At 42.6% G+C, this 18,215-nt stretch overlaps 2 long non-coding RNA genes across 5 annotated transcripts in view; one reads left to right on the top strand and one right to left on the bottom strand.

The window, feature by feature from the left end:
- Nucleotides 1–18,215, bottom strand: part of LOC120097031 (uncharacterized) — a 146,028-nt gene that overhangs the window by 20,654 nt on the left and 107,159 nt on the right. The gene's annotated exons all lie outside the window — the stretch shown is intronic.
- Nucleotides 10,195–13,744, top strand: LOC148001032 (uncharacterized). Its single transcript, XR_015638931.1, has 3 exons — nucleotides 10,195–10,356; nucleotides 10,571–10,820; nucleotides 13,056–13,744. It is a non-coding gene; the product is annotated as an uncharacterized LOC148001032 (long non-coding RNA).

Here is an 18,215-nt window from a genome sequence, read left to right as displayed (position 1 = left end):
TGAAATGAAGATACAGGCATTAGAAAAGTTTTGTTTAAGCAAAATATATGGTGCTTCTGGGAGTGACCTCATCATTCATGAATAAACTATGCATATTAAACAAGGCTCTTAAAACAGAAACACACAAAGATACAGTTATATGTAGACTGGATAAAGAAATGTGTGATGGTATGAATAGGTTTGGCCCTCCACAGACTCATGTGTTTGAAAGCTTGGTTCACAGGAAATGGCACTACTAGGAGGTGTGGTCTTGTTGGAGGGGATGCGTTACTGTGTGGGTGGGCCTGAGGTCTCCCAGGCTTAAGCTCTGCCCAGTATACAATTTCAGTCAACTCCCTACTGCCTATAGAAGACAGTCTGGCTACCTTCAGATCAAGACGTAGAACTCTCAGCTCCTACCCCAGCACCATGTCTGCTAGCACACTGCCATGCTTCCTGTCATGATGAAAATGCCCTGATTAAATGTCTGCCTTTATAAGAGTTGCCATGGTCATGGTGTCTCTTCACAGCAATGAAACCCTAGCTAAGACAAAATGCTACAAGCAAAGCTAGTGGGAGCCTAACCACACATTTCCCATTGGGACCACTTATTCCACGTTTCTTGACTTTACTGAACATGATGTAAATGATGCACTAAGTAGTAAAATCAGGCTTCCCTGCCTAGTGCTGGGCCTGAAACTAAAGGAAGAACCAGTGGTCTTTGTAGGCTACTGAATGTCCGAGAAAGAACATCTGTAGCCACAACTTTTCAAATCTAACAGCTGATCTTAAGAAATCTGACACTCATGGAAAGAAAGGTCCTTTCCCCACAAGGAACAGAACAGTAACAGAAACTATGGGGGTTTTGGGTACTTTTTCCTCAAAACAGTTACAATATATGTATTGGGTGAAACAGTTCTTTGAAAATTTCTGCAAAAAAAGCAGAAGGTACTTTTCTTTTCAAAAGTATCAAATGCTTGAGTCTCTGGGTATTCTTTTGGTTCCCAGGAGTTGGTTCCCAGTAGGCAGAAGGCCCCAGTCAGCAGACCATCCTAAGCCATGGCTGAAGCAGGAGGATTGCCTCAAGTTTGAAACCAACCTGAAGTTCAAGACCACCTGGAACTTCAAAGGAAGACCCTGTCTCAATAAAACAAGAGAGAGAGAGAGAGAGAGAGAGAGAGAGAGAGAGAGAGAGAGAGAGAGAGAGGAGATTTACCTAGATAATTTAAAATCAAGTATCAGATTGCTACGTGCTAGCTCACAGAATTGGCACGGACAGTAAAGAGATCCAGACCTTTCTTAGAGAAAATCCATACAAACAAGGGCTGTTTCTTGTATTGCTGCTGGTTGGAATATTGCACAACCCATGTCTCTCCTCTGGCCTACAGGGAAAAGAAAACTCCTGCTGAGGCTGGTCCAACTCACAATTCCAAACTGTTTCTTTGTAACCCTTACTCCAAATTCCCGGTTCCAAATAGGAACACCCAATTTCTCAGAAGTAAGTTTCCAAAGACCGGTTGACAGGATATTGGAGCATGCAGGTCTAGAATTTTCAAGGCCAGCGTCTATGTGGATGCTGGCCTTGATTCCCATCATTGGCATACTGATGTGGGGCTACAGGGTTGGCATTAAGAATGGATAAAATGTATATACAATGAAAAAAATAAAAAGAAGACACTGACATCATGGAGATAATGCCTGGGTATAGAGGTCAGCCTGGATTCTTGGGTGACCCCCAGATATATTTCTTTACATCCAGGTCAAGAATGGTGACAAATGCTGGGTCAGAGAGCACAAAGCAGTCAGCTCAGTTTAAACAAGGAGATTTTGAGAAGCCTGTGGCTGTTGGAGGGTCATGCTACACATTCTCCAGCCTTGTGTGATTGACAGGACACTCTTCAGACAGTGGATACTGTAGTCATCATTACCTTAGAAAGAAACAGAAAGAGAGACAAAAACAAATGGAGACCGAGAGAGAGAGAGAGAGAGAGAGAGAGAGAGAGAGAGAGAGAGAGAGAGAGAGAGAGCAGATTGCTCAATGAACAGGGACAAAGCATTGTCTCTGCCATCCCTGTATAGTCATTTCTGGAGTGTTTGGAGGAGACAAGATGACAATATGTTGCTCAAGAATGGAAAATTCCAGAATGTTCCATGTTCACCATCCTAGAGAAGGCAGAGGGAAAACTGAGTGATGAGGCAGTCTAATCTTCTGCCCTTGTCTTTTAGGATAGGATTCATCCTGTTTACACGCTTGTTTCAGAGCAGAACTTGTTTAATTATCTGAAGTTTTTGGATTTATTTTGTTGTTGTTTTTAATTCGCTAAGTGTAGCCCGCAGCCTCAAAGTAAGCAGAGTGTGTCTTTAATGAAGCTTTAATAAGTTTAAAAGAGGGAAGAACAGAAAATAAGTGTTGCCATCTACTAGGAGAGTGCAGTGCTCTCCGTACACCTGCCCCTTTCAGCCCTCTGCACCGACACTTGACAGGAGTCAGTTCACCACACAAGGTCTCTGTTATTAACAAGAGGTGCAGAGAGACTCCCCAACTCGTGAGTCTATTCAGGCCTTGTTGACTGATTACCCACCACATACAGCAGGCACCAAGAATCACGTAAGTGCATGCTCCTGAAAGAACTCAGCACACAGTAGGCATTCAAACAATGCTTTTGTTTTTCTTGGCTGTGGTTCCATGTCTGTCAAACCTGAAGTCACAGCCCCATGAGGAATCAGGCATTTTCTCTACATATATACACATCTTCTCCATAGGCTAAATACTGAACAAATCAGCTTTTATATATAATATTACTTCCATTTATTTTGCAAAAGATTTGCTGACAAGACACCGGTAGCATCCAAAATTTCATCTAGACAAACAGGGCAGGGACCAGGGGAGCTGGGAGCTCTGTTTTCTCCTGTAAGCTTCCCACTGCCTCCTTTCTACCCTTGCAAATGCACCCACAGCCCAGCACATGTGCACCAGGGTGATAAGAGACTTTCAAAGGCCTGGCCACAGCGGCAAGAAGCAAGTGGATCCGAACCTGTGTGTCTGTGTGCTTGTGTGGCACACACACACATGCACCTGGAGTGCTTTTGGAGCTCATGAGACAATGGAGCAAAGGCAGAGAGACTACAAAAGGTGAGGGAGAGGCAAGGGAGCAAAGAAAGCAAGCTGCTTGGCCGCCTCCCTTCAGTTCTGGCTGCACAATCTGAGCCAGCTAACCAGTTAACCATATGATAAAGGACGGCAGGGAAGGAGGGAAGCTGCCAGCCCTCGGGCCCTGATGTGGAATGAAGATAAACATTAATCACCGCAATGCCTTATGGGAGCTGGGCTTGTTCTGTACACATTTTGGTGGGGGATTTATGAACTAGTAAATGTGGACAGCAAAGTTAATGCTTTCCCCTATTTTCTTCTGGGGCCTTCATGCTCTAACCCTTGGTTAGTCAGGTAATCTCACCCCAATCCTAGTATGCACAGTTCAGTCATACACATAGCAAACACACACACAGAGTCATACACACACACACACACACACACACACACACACACAAACACACACCACACATATACACACAAAGAGTGACATACACATATACACACCACACACACACACACACACACACACACAGGGGTGGCAGGGGGCAGGGAGGCAGCTCTTGCCTTGTGATGAGGGCAGATTAAGGATGGAGGGGTGAAGGAAAAGGAGACAAACAAACATGCATTTATGGAGACCTAGTTTGTGCCAGGCTTTTCAGAAGAATTTTTTTAAGCCCATTTGTACAAATGAGGGAAACTAAGATGTAGATAAGCTATTTGGACTTCGTTTTTATTTTCAGATCTACACAGCTGGTAAATAGTGAATAAGGACTCAAGCCTAGAATTTTTTCTCTCTTTCTTACTCTTTTTTATGCCTAAACTAAGATGCTTAGCATGAAAAATATGGCAGATTTTGACAGATGTATATACTCAAGAGATGCTCAAAAAAATGGGGATAATAAACATCCCAACCCCGATGTCCCCAGTTTCCCCCATGAGCCTTTGCAATCTCCCTCCTCCATCCTTCCAGTCCCCTCTTCACCAGGCTACAATGGGAATACATCTCTGTTACCAAAGAACACTTTGCATTTCCTGGAACTTTCTGTTTATTTGGACCCACAGAATATATATATTTTGTGTGTCAACCCTCTGGCATTCATGATTATACTGAAATGAATCTATGCTGTAACATGTACTGGTGTCCAATTACTTCTAAGTTGATTCTATCCTCTGATATGCCACAATTAGGTTATAACACAAATGTGTTAGTAAATATCTGGTTTATTTCTGCTCTGAGACATTGTATGTACACACACACACACACACACACACACACACACACACACACACACACACAGAACCCTCTACAAATTATCATCACCACCACCACCATCACCGTTTCCATGTCATGAGTGTGGGTCTCTCTCTCTCTCTCTCTCTCTCTCTCTCTCTCTCTCTCTCTCTCTCTCTCTCTCTCCCCACTTTTACAAAGGTTCTGGTATCTAATTCAGATCATCAAGCTTGTATGGGAACTACCTTTATCCACTGACCTATCTCATTGGACCCTCCAACTGGATAATAATTAGAATAATTTACCAGAAAGTTATACAGATATAAAATTACCCATCTGAGAAGGTATTTGCTAGCATTGGTCATTAGAGCACTCAAATGAAAGCTACAAGGGGACATCACCTCGTGAAGGGTAGAATGACTAGAAAGGAGCAGAGTGACCATCTGAAGAGTCAGGGCTGATGTGGTGTGAGTGGATGCTCCAGCTCACTGGTAAGGAGTTGAAAGGTTAGGACTATTTCAGGACACTGCTGGGCTGATTTCATAAGGTAACTATGATTAGATAGACCCAGTACACTCCTAGGTAGGTAGTTGCCTAGGAGAAATGAGACACGTACTCATACGAGCACCTTTGCCAACTCTTTATACAAAATCTACCTGATGTTAGACTTGTAAGTCAGCTAAAGATAATTTTGAGCATTGTGGAATGTTGGTACCCTAGAGAGTCCTGTCTATAGGAATGACTGTATAAGTAAAATGAGAGAATACAATTCAATGAATCTATGTGATATTGAACAAGATACTTAGCCTCTCTGGGACTGTGTTTGGTACATTTCTGTACTTTGTTGATCTTAAAGAACTCTACCATAAACCTAACTCATGAAAAGGGAGAATACATCCTACATGAGGGCCTTAGCGTTCCTGCCAGTAGGTGTGTCCTTATACCTTTCTGGCAGAAGTTCAGTCATATGAGTAGATATACACAGATACATGCACATTCACATGCACACACACACACTCACCCACACTCACAGAAACACATGTATACATATATATATAGAGATATATAGATATATATATAGATATATAGTCACAATATACATACAGGCATATTCACATATACACTCACACTATCCCTCACATACACTCATGCACACATTTATATTTAAACACACATGCAAACACTCACACACTTGCACACAGAGTCACACATATACATACATGCCCACACACTCATATAAACACACTCTCATACACAGGCACATACACATGCTACACTCATACACACTCACATAGACTTTCACACACAAATACCGCCCACAGACACATACACACAAACTCACACATACTCACATAGGCACATACACAAACTCATACATAGACACACATACTTATACATACACTCACACATATATACACTCACATGCACATTTACATTTACACACACACACACACACACACACACACACACACACCTTGAGAGCTTGAAATGTTAATCTCTCCAACAGTGAGGGTCTCATAGTTATTGTCTACCTGCTCCCAACACAAAGCCATAGCCTGCTTTGAGGCTCACAAGAAGCTGTCTTCCTCTTGTCAGAATCTCCTTTGTCAGCAATGATTTACCCATTCTGAATAACCAGCAGAATGAAATTGGGGACAGAATCATCCACCTCTGTCATTTGGAGATAGACTTGTCACTTGCAGTCTCCATTGGCACCTGTGGTGCTTTGGGTCAAAAACTATTTCAAGGCCTCACTTATTACCACTCTTTAAAGAAGTCAGTCTCTGATGGAGAGCCAGGGCATTCCATGTTTTGCCCCCTCAAAACGCACTCCCACCCCCATGATCCTAGCACTTTCTTTGAAAGCCTGTTTACTTCAGGAAATTCGGCGACTGCTCCCAAATGTCCTTTGATGTCTATTGAATTTAATATCTTTTGCTGCATTATGGAAAAGCTATTTCAGCTTGGGCCCCAGCATCTCCTTGATGTGCTGAGGGGGCTTTCTGTTGGATTTTGCGTGTGTGGTTGTTGATTTGTGTGGTTGAGTTTTTTCTTTTTAAGAACGATTTGAAGATTTTTTTTTCTTTTTAAGTTTTTAAAAATACCAGCCGAAGGGTGAGCAAGCAAAGAGACTGACAGCTCCGAGAAGCTAGAATCCTCCACTGAGGAGATCACAGGAAGCAATTGGTCCCTTGTTTTCCCTAATTCCATTGCCAGCAGTGGCTCTCCAGTGAACCAACACAGAGCATCCTTCAGCAGCACCGTATCTATCAATGGACAATCAACGACCCACTGTGCTAAATGAAGTCTAGCACTAGGTATAAAAGTCAAATAGATTAAAGAGTAACTGTGTGCTGAGGGCTGTGTCTTTACAAGATGGAATGATGCATCCCACGGATTCGCATCTGCTCATGACTTTGCAAACGTGTTATGTCTGGGAATAAGGATCTTTGAAGAGGTAATCAAGTTAAAATGAGGTCATGCCTCATCCCTAACCCAGAGACTGGTATCTTTATAAGAAGAGGAAAGATCAGACTGGGAAAACAAACCAAGCGAAGACAGAGCCAGATGGGAATGATGTTGCCACAAGCCAAGGAGTGGCCATAATCACCAGATACCTCCAGTAGCTGGAGAGGCAATGGGTTTTTAGATAAAGCTTATGGAGTGGATACAGATGGGCCAACCAACACCTTAGTCTCCATCCTTCAGCATCTAAAACTACTAGTAAAGAAACTCTCCTTGCTTGCAATTCTCAATTTGTAATAATTCTTTGCTGCAGCCCTACAATGTTATTATATCGAAGACCTAATTAGTAACATATGGCTCCATACTATCAGTTGGTAATGTAAATGCTCTCATGTGCTTAATCATTACAATCTTATAAATTAAGTGCTATTATTAACACCCCATGCTTAGGGTAACCTCAGGATTTATCCAAACCTAACACATATGAGAAGGAAAGGGAACACCAGGAATAACTACACTGGGATAATTGGCTTTGACCAACACTGTCAGGAATGTATTTCACCTTCTCCATGTTATAGATAGGAGACTGAATTGTAGGAAAGCTAACTATCTTACCCAAGAGTACCTGGCTTGTAGGTAATAGACATAAGGTCTTGGCCTAGGCTGCCTCCAGAACTTACTTATAAGACTTTGTCCTGTTGGATCTATTCAGACTCTGAGACCTAGACGGGAAGAAAGAGCCACCTGCATATTGGGTACTATACTGCATATAGGACTCATCATGGGCCTGCACTGACACTGAAAGACAGAAGAGGCAGCAAGTGGACTTCTCCTCATTCTCTTAGGCAGAATCCCAGGAAGAGAAATCAGAGGACCTTGACTATGTGAATTTCTGTCCTCTAGTAACAGTGCCCTGTGGTCAGTCATTCCTTCCTTTTTTGCCTGTTTTCCCTCCCAGCTGCCTCTTACATGTTCTAACTTCATTTGCATCCAATATTAATCAGTGACACACACACACACAGACACCCCGCAGGATGACTCAGGTCAGAGTATCAAACAATGGCTAATGGTTGCAAAGAAATCTGTAGGCAGGGGATCCTCTTCAGACTGTAGATGGGTCCAAGAATCTCCTATGGCTTCAGTCCTAGTCAGGGTTTGTATTTCTGCACAAAACATCATGACCAAGAAGCAAGTTGGGAAGGAAAGGGTTTATTCAGCTTACACTTCCACACTGCTGTTCATCACCAAAGGAAGTCAGGACTGGAACTCACACATGGCAGGAACTTGGAGTCAGGAGCTGATGCAGAGGCCATGGAGGGTGCTGCTCACTGGCTTGCTTCCCTTGACTTACTCAGCTTGCTTTCTTATAGAACCCAGGACTACCAGCCTAGGGATGGCACCACCCACAATGGGCTAGACCCTCCCCCCTTAATCACTAATTGAGAAATGCCTTACAGCTGGATCTCATAGAAGCATTTCCTCAAGGGAGGCTCCTTTCTCTGTCATAACTTCAGCTTGTGTCAAGTTGACACACAAAACCAGCCAGTACAGCTCCTAAAGTAGAAAATGGGATGTACCACATTAAACTTAACCTTTGGGTTTCCCCAGAAACAAAGATCCTCCCTTTCCTAAAGAGCAGAGACCAGAGATAGAAAGAACAAAGACCACATTCTGAAGTCTGTACTTGTTTTTAAGTCAAGCTTTGGACCCTAAATTAGGCTGAAGTTTTAATGTCCCCACTCCCTATGGCCTATGCCACCTCCCAGGTGACACCTTGCACATTACAAAGACTTGGACAAGCGTTGAGTTTACTGTCTCTTTAGAACTGGTGCTTGTGACCACTCTGGTGAGCCTCTCTGGGCTGGCACAGTCTGGTCTCTGTCTGTAGCTGTTATCAGTCTCCTTTCTCCCTGGAAGTTGCTTCGTGGGCAGATCCTGATCAACTCAGATTCCCATCCCATCCTATTAGTCCCGCATTATGTAAAACCTGCTCGCTAAGCAACTGCCTGCCCAGGCCCCTTATCTCCAGCTGCATGAGCCAGTACCCCACAACTGCACTCTATCTGGCTCAGTTCTCCTCTGCTTTGTCTTTTCTTTTCATGGATTCACCCATCGCACCATTATGTAGACTTTTAGGACACAATATGGATTGGTCAGTATCATGACTGATGTGATGACCCTCAGTATATTCCAGTACAAAGACCAAGCTCCTAGGCATCATTATAGCTACTCCCTCACCCTATATCCAAACTGCATCTAACATCTCCTTACTCTTTCCAAGCACAGTGCCCTCCCACTTCATACTCTACTTGTCCCCCAATACGCCAGTCACTCAGTGCCTTTTCTTCCATTGCCCAGAATGCCACAGCCCTGTGCCTAACTCCATCTGTCTCTTTCACTCCTTACTGTGCATCTCTGATACCACTTCCTGATGCCAATGGTCCTTGCTTCCTCCCTTCCACACCCAGCTTCCCTTAGAACCAGTGCCTAGCAGACCCTAAGGTGCCTAGACAAACCTCTCCTGGCTCTTCTCCGAGGTGACAGATGACAAAGTCCCACTGTACCTCTCTGGCTCCTTGGAGACCAAACATCCTCACTGTTGAGTCCCTATCATGTCCAACTGTGCAGGTAGCACAAAAAGAGCTCAGAAAATGTGCTACAGCTAAGATCGAATTCCTCATCTATCTGCCTCCTTTCTGGATGGGTCCTGCTATGTACATGGCCCCGTGTGTGGAAATTAGAGGCTGAAGACCTAGACCGTAGGGGAAGACACACAAAAGTCTCCAAAGACAGCCACTGGGAGGGAAGCCCAGGATGTTATTATGCCCCAAGACAGCGGAGGAAAGAATAGGAAAGCATGGGATTGGCTTTTGCAGCCACCCTCCTTTGAAGGCTTTTCCTGCCAGCCACATTCCAGTCTGTGCTGCCAGCCCTTGCAGGAGGGTTCTGAAGGTTTGTTTTTCCTTCCTTTCCTCCTTTTCTCCATTGCCACAGCCCTCTGGTGCTCATGGAGATTTGGCTGCCAAAGCCTTTTCAAATACACATCATTAATTCCACTAGGCCGTGCATGTGGGGCCACGTAGTTGCAAAGGGAGAAAAAGGCAGAATTCAGAATCTGGGCTGCCACATACAAAGACCATTGGGAAGGCATAGCAAAGACAGCCTTTATGTTTTTGTTTTTCAACAGACAGAAGGTCACGGCAAGCAGCAACCATTAGGCTAATTAGACCCTCAGAATATGAGAGGGGAGAGAACTCTCCAGCAGAGGAGAGGGAAGGGAGGGGACAAAGACAGTAATTGAAGCCAAATAATGAATATTAAACTCTTGTAAGTAATGTTTAATTAAGTTATCTTACGACAGAGGCTTTTTGCAAATATTTTCATGGGATTCAAAGTAGTACATTAAGTGCCTGGAAAAATCACTGAGCAGGGAGAGGGACTGCCTGCCTTCCCTCAGTCTAGGCAGCTGCTTTGGTGTAACAGAGTTCCCTGGGTTGAAAGCTAAGGGGACTACTGAAGAATGAGGCCCCTAGCCCACCGCTTCGGCCTGCTCTTCACAGCTTCCTCACCTCACCACAAGACACAGGTTAGAGTTGAAAACTCTTTGTCCAGACTCATGTGTAAGGTCCGCAAAGGAGGACGGACTAATAGGCTTCATTCAGGAAAGGAGATGCAGAGGGGTCTTTAGTGCAGAGAGTAGAGTCTACCCTTCCCTCTCAGGCTTAGTGGCAGAAGGGTGGAAAGGGGGGAGAGGGAAAAGGAGTATGAATATTTTTCTTTTCTTTTTTTGTCCTGGGTAGGTTGTTGCCAGGGGCAGGTATGGTGTGTGCTGAACTAAAGAATGTCCGAACTGATGAACATCTTTCCTGTCCTGGGGGATGATAAGGGTGAGGATTAAAAATCAACAAGATACCTTGCTTTCGGTACTTGGTGTTGTCAATCCAAATGGAGAAACTTTGAAAGTGGCATGGTCATCCCTGACACCTTGTAGGAACGAAGATGAGGCAACGCTCGAGGAAAGATGTTTTCAAAGCATGGAATCAGCTGAAGGTAACTGTGCAGACTGTGTAAAAGTCTCTTATATAAGACATGGGAATGCAACGGGAAGCACTAGGAGACGGAAACAAGCAGGCAATTCACAGAATGGAAAGTAATCTGATGAGCATATAAGGAAACAAGACAAAGATACAAGAAATCAGAAAAATACTCTATCCAAAATGCTACTGTTGGTGGCGTCCGAGTCAATATCTGCTTGCCCAACAGCCCAAACATGCCAGATCAAGTCACCTGTCCTTCCGTGATAAGACTATTAAAAACAATCAAATTAATAATGCAAGGGAGGTGCTAACATTAGGAAAATGAACACTCCCCCCAACCCTGAAGGGCATCTCCAGGATCAAGTTAAAGTCTAAATAGTTCTGCATGTCTCAGCAAACCTGACCAAGGAGTGACCCTGCCTGTCACTAGATCATCACTGTCTGGGCTGCAGTCTCATTCTGCACCATGGTCTGCCAAGTTCTCAGCACTGTGGAATCTCTTTCTGGGATCATGTTCCCCCTCTGGCTAGTACCAGGCTTCAGCTTTTTCCTTCTCCTAGCATGAGACTCCTAGAGGAAATCCCAGTTCCCCTAGGTGCCTTATTTCACAGCCTTATAGCCAAAGGGAGAGAAAAAATAGTGTCTCTTAGAATACTGTGATTCCATTCAAGCATGCCACTTAAACAACCACCTCATACACACCAGACAAACAATACGATGTGAGTATGTGCTTGTGTTAGTGAGGATACAGGTAGCCAAAAATGTATCATTGAGATACACAGATGCCATTAAAGAGCAATGCATCAACACACACACACACACACACACACACACACACATACATACACACACACAAGTATCCAGGAAATTCCCTGCCAATTATATATTCTAGATTTGCAAAACTGTGACAAGAACATGCAAGGAGGCATTTTTGGGCAGTTCAACTTGGAAACAAATTCATATTCACTAGCAAGGCAATGGACCTATCAACCAGAGCATATATGAATTGAAGTTGGCAAAGACATTATATCACAATGCTAAATCTTTTCAATAGATTTTTAAAGAAAAAAGTACAAAATAACAAAAGACGTGGCAGTAAAATTAAATCATTATTATGCAATTTGTGTAAGGGCTTTAAGTGCCGTGTTCTACACATAGACTCTTCTGGTCAGTAGTCAGAATGTATTACCCTGCCCATTGGCCCACTTGCATATTTAGAGGCAAATACATATGTATTAAGGATGAAATGCATGCTAATAACACTGTATGCATGGTAGAGGCTACCTGGGGCAGAGAATTCTAGAAATAATGGGGATAGTGTCCAGGGCTCTAAATGGGTACCCATCACATTCACCTTTAAAGCTTTTGCACATTTTAAATGTTTCAGAAGATATTTAAAAGTAGCCATCATATTCTTAAACAGATATAAATACATTTTATTAGATTGCAAACACCATGAATGGCTGTACTTCATTTCTATTAAGTGCTATGCACTTAGGATTAATGATGTGTATTTGAAAGGGGCTATCTGGGCAAATCTCCACCAACTCCTGAGGGCAGAGCTGAAGGGAAAATGAGTGAAAGACAATATCTGAACCTTCCTGCTAAGAAGACAGGAAGTAAGGCCCTCTGTCAAAGCTCAGAGGGGGAGGCGGCTTCATAAGCCAATCATGAGCTTTCTTACTCTTACTTCCTCTGTCTTGGGACATAAGGGTTTCTCTCTCGGTGAGTTTCCTTGGACACTTTTGTGAATCTACCCACGGTCTGCCTACAGTCTGTATCTTCAGTTCCTAGGTTTCCACCCACTTGTGCAGGTCATGTGCTACTAGGGAAGAGAGGAAGATCAGACATGAATCTTCCAACATGTAAAGCTGAGGTACATGCAAAGAGGAGGGATTTGGAGGGTTGTGATGTGTTCTATTGTTGAAACATCTATAAAAAAAAAAACATACCTGAAAATCAGGTGGATGGCTATCTGCCCAGAACTAATCCACACAGAGCAATTGCCATAACTAGACCAAGTGAGTTACTGGACCTCTCCTAAACCCTGGTAAACAAAAAGACGTAAGGGTGGAGGATCTGTCTACAGGGAAACAAAAACTCAACAATTCTCACTGAAAGAAAGAGGTTGCATTGCAATATTTTTCTCCATTGCATTACAGACATTACACATATATCTGAATGTAGCCTCATTTAAAAAGTCAGCAGGAATTTTCAGATCACTGACAGAAGCCCCTTTTCTTTTCAGAGTTTGAGTATACTTGGTGAGCAATAAGAAGCCAGACCTGGATCATGGATAAGAAGAGCAGCAATGCAGAAGTACCTGAACCTCTATGAAAGAGGATCTCAATTTAAAGAAGTCATTCTCAAGGAAGTACATAGGTGAATGCCTATTTCTATGAAGGTTCACTATGATGAACTCCTCCACCATAAGTTAAACATCCAAAGAGCAGCATTTCTCCCAGAGAGTGACCCTGCTGTGTTGACTATTTATTGAAAAGGAAATAGACCAGGGAGAAAAGCCAGAAATCCTAGCACTGCCTTGTGGTTTGCCCTGAAGTTATCTGTATTTTGATGCTAATTCCACTGCCCCAAGGACAGCTGCCTAGTCACTAGTCACATATTCAGAACTCAGGTGACTTCACCAGAGCCACCTCCTCATTGAATTTGTAAAGTACAGATGAAGGGCAGGTACAGGATAGAAGGAGGCCTGTCATTGAAGGAGAAGGAAGAATGGGCGGGAGAGAAGTTTGAAGGATGGGGAGGAGACTAGAACGGAAAGGAGGAGAGGAGACAGAGGAGAGGGTGAGAAGCCATGGCAGGTGATGTTAAGATTCTGCTCTGTGTATTTACAGGTTGTTATTAATGTTCCTAAAGAATGGATGGTACCAGGCTTTGTATGTTTAAGTGGGCAATTATATCTTACCAATTGGGTCAAAGGTTATTGTGTTGTGTGTTCTTTAATGTGTAGATTTAAGTGTAATGGAGTGTGGGGCAACTGGTCTGGGCCGCCTCAGAGTTGGGATGTGTTTCCACCAAGATATCTAGCAGATATCTTGAGGCACCACGGTGCGGACCCAACGAGGTAAAAGACAACTATACTTTTTTTATTTTTTATATTTTTACAACAACACTGCGTTGTTTTAGTAGGGAATCAGAGACTAACTTCAGCTCTGTAATTAGGAGATTGGTCTGTCTAAGGTATTGCCCACTTTAGCCTACTGTAACTGATGATGGTTTTGGGCCACAAGGTACTAGTAATGAGCACAGACCATACAGCCCACAGAATCTAAAATACTTCCTATCTGTCTCTTTACAGCAATTTTTTTCTAATCCCAAGTCTAGAGTGAAACGGTCCATGAGGAATAGTATAATATAGGCCACACACAAAATATTAAAGCTATTGGCAGTCACCTTGAGATATCAAAAAGTATATACTGCATTTAACCTGATAAAATAACAAAGTGTGATCAACCTAAAGGAAATTTTAACATTATACATTTTGGTTTATTGCTCCTAAAGACATGCAAATCAGATCTATATTTAGCAGTTAAAGCATTATCTTCGTGCAGTTGGTTACAGTTGAAGTGTTCTGTAGCTATGTGTGGGCAATGGCTAGTATTGTAGAAAGACCAAGGCCAGGTAATGTAAAACTCTTTGCTCAGGCACACAAACACACACACACACACACACACACACACACACACACACACACACACACCACCACCACCACCACCACCACCACCACCAGCAGCAACAATAACAACAACAAAACAGCATGTAATTGTACTTGTAATTCTGATAACTCTTCCCTTATTCTTCCCATCCACACCAACCTTTCACAGTATGTAGCTCTCTGTGGAAGTATGAACCACATATACAGATACAAGGACCTCATGTTTTCCATAGAGCTGAGCCCACAGACCTGGGTTCCATGTCTGCCCTGCAACTTGTTCATTCTGGACTTCTGCTCTCATTCAGTACCCTGTACCAGACTGTCACATTATATGGGCCACTCTATCTAACCTGTCTTTATCTCTCCTGGGACTTTGACGTGGAATTTTTTTCTTCTTCTCTTGCTCATAGATATCTACGAACTCCCTCAGCTAGCAACTGACCTGCACCTCTCTGGGAGTGTGTGTGTGGAGGGAGCATGTCCAGGAGCCAGCTACAGAGATTAGGCTGGGTTGAGAATAAAGCACCCCTACAGAGTAGTTCAGCAAAGTCAGAAGTAAAGGATTCATCCATGCCTGGAAGGGTCCTTTGAGATAAGAGAAACATCAGACACCTTAGAGTTACCCAGTGAGACATATTGGGAGAATTGAGCATGGAGCAAGATGGAGGAGAAAAGAGTCTAGGGTCAAAAAAAGGTAAGCTCAGTTCCTCTAGAGACCCACTTCACAGACAGAGTCAGGAAACAGGTAAGTCACAATGGAAGCCCAAGTCCCCTGCTTCAAGGTCTGAAGGTACAAGATGGGGCTGAAAAGATGGGGACTGGGACGCCAGGGAGGAACTTAATACTCTGGGGTTTAGTACTGAGATTGTTGGCACTCAGCACCATCTGTCACCATCAGAGAGAGGATGTGCACTCCAATCTCCATCTCCACCTCCACACAACCTTACCGTGCCCCTGGAGACCACCATTCAGGCAAAGCCTGATCCCTGGCTATGCCACGGAAAACAAAAAGTCCAGGACACAGTAAGCCAAAATTAGTGAGTTTACATAGACATAAGATGCAGTACGCACGGCTAGTAAGAGAGATGGCTCAAAAGAGGATGCTACATGTTCAAAGGTGGCCTGATAGAGGGGTGCACAGAGAGAGGAAGAGGAAGAGGGAGAGGGAGCGAGAGACCCTTTGGTGTCCTACCAAAGGGTCTGGCTATAAGTACTACCCTGGTTAAGTCATATTGCTAAAACAATGTCATTTACAACAATGTTTAAAGATGTTTTTAAAAAGCTAACAATTATTATATTCTTACTTTTTAAAAAAAGAATGATAAAACATGAGAGCTAGTTTACCTGCTTCTCTTAAAGAAGTTCTTTTTTACAAATAAAATTTTTCTGAAGGTTCCTTGCTTAGGTTTTGGGATAAGAAGAGATCCAATAGAGTTAAACACATTTAAAATATTCTGGTTCTGAGTAAACACAATTACTTGTTATTTTAACATCCTTATTGGAGAGGTCTTCAAGAAAAGCCAGCAGTATCTATTTAGGCCATTTTGGCTTTATCTATTGTGTTAAGGTTTCTAACTCTTGGCTGGCAGGAAGTCAAATAAGATCTCAGCTTAAGGAGATTCCTCCCTTCCCATGTACCCTTAATTTTTACTGTCTTTTTTACCCAGTCTCAAAAATACAATCCAGATAGCTGGGCTTGAAACAGCACACCAGTAATCCTGGCTACATAGCAAGTGCTACACAGCCTGTGCTGCGTTCATAGCAAGACTCTGTCAAAGATTTGTGTCAAAATAAAAATGGTTAGTAGTATACATTGTTAGTATACCATTTACCTAGCATATGCAAGATTCTGAATTAAATCCTAGTCTCTCTCTCTCTCTCTCTCTCTCTCTCTCTCTCTCTCTCTCTCTCTCTCTCTTACACACACACACACACACACACACACACACTCTCTCTCTCTCTCTCACACACACACACACACACACACACACACACACACACACACACGGGACGGGGCGGGAAAGCACATCTAAAGTCTCTGTAACTGCTCTGCTCCTAGAAGGAGCTTGTGAAGGCACTTCTATGTGTGCCCAGAGAGATGGGGAGTGCTGTATTTTTAAATTATATATGCTATTACTATAAGATAATCGCTCAGTATAACCTTTTTCAAACTATATATAAAGTACAAGACAAAAATACCTTAACCAGATGTTAAGGTACAAAATGTTTTAGATTTCAGGGGTGTTTAAGACTTGAAATCTTTGCATAGACTATAGAGCACCCCAGATTCAAAATTTACACCTCAGCTGAGCAAAACAGGAGGATCCAGTCAGCACTCAAAAAGGTTTGGATCTTGTTGCATTTTCAATTTTAGATTTTTGGATTTGAGAAGCCTAACATACATTAGAAGAAAAAGGTAATTGGTAAATTACTGAAGTTGCCTAGCCCTGCAGTAAGTTCTATCTTTTATGTACCACAACAGTATTTAGCAACCATATGAAGTCAAATTGCTATCCATATATCCATGTAGTGTGTGTGTGTGTATGTGTGTGTATGTGTGTATATGTGTGTATGTGTATATGTGTGTGTATGTGTGTATGTGTGTGTATGTGTGTGTATGTATGTATGTGTGTGTATGTGTGTGTATGTGTGTATGTGTGTGTATGTATGTATGTGTGTGTATGTATATGTGTGTATGTGTGTATATGTGTGTATGTGTATATGTGTGTGTATGTGTGTATGTGTGTGTATGTGTGTGTATGTATGTATGTGTGTGTATGTGTGTGTATGTGTGTATGTGTGTGTATGTATGTATGTGTGTGTATGTATATGTGTGTATGTGTGTGTATGTGTGTGTATGTGTATGTGTGTGTATGTATATGTGTGTATGTGTGTGTATATGTGTGTGTATGTGTGTATGTGTGTGTATGTATATGTGTGTATGTGTGTGTATGTATGTGTATGTGTGTATGTGTGTGTATGTGTGTGTATGTGTGTATGCATGTATATGTGTATGTGTGTGTATGTATATGTGTGTATGTGTGTATATGTGTGTATGTGTATATGTGTGTATGTGTATATGTGTGTATGTGTATATGTGTGTATATGTGTGTATGTGTATATGTGTGTGTATGTGTGTATGTGTGTGTATATGTGTGAGTGTGTGTGTGTGTGTGTGTGTGTGTGTGTGTGTGTGTTATTGGTTCAACATTCTCTTGAATTTTAGGAGATCTACTCTAGCCCTTTGGCCCACTGCAAGCTTTATGAACATAGGGAAAGTTGCCATTATTTTACACAAATGATAATTTTACACATTTCTCTCCACTTTGGTTATCACATACTTTATATAGTTTCTCCAAATTAATGGGTTTAAGATTGATTTTCTTTGGATGTCAGCAGAATGTGAGCAGTGTGGTATACTACAATTTTCCCAGCCATGTCTACTGATGGGCCCTCCCTTTGAAACGATTTTGTATTTACCCTTACTTACTGCTGTTTGGATTTCCTTGGGATATATACCCAGCACTGTAACTTCTGGGTGGAAGGAGAGTTGCATTTGACTTGATGCCTGACTTGATACTCCGTTTATGGCCCCTGGCTCCTCCTTCACACTCGTTACCTACACCATGCTGAACTAAATCATGTAATATGAAACTTCCCACCTGCCCTAAAGACGTTATAACAGTCAGTCTTTCCTTTGATGAGTAATGCATCTCCTTGATCCAACACTAG

Source organism: Rattus norvegicus, chromosome 15, assembly GCF_021556685.1.
Source record: "Rattus norvegicus strain SHRSP/BbbUtx chromosome 15, alternate assembly SHRSP_T2T, whole genome shotgun sequence".
In the NCBI taxonomy this organism is placed as follows: Eukaryota; Metazoa; Chordata; class Mammalia; order Rodentia; family Muridae; genus Rattus; species Rattus norvegicus.
This window is presented reverse-complemented; position numbering and strand designations above follow the sequence as displayed.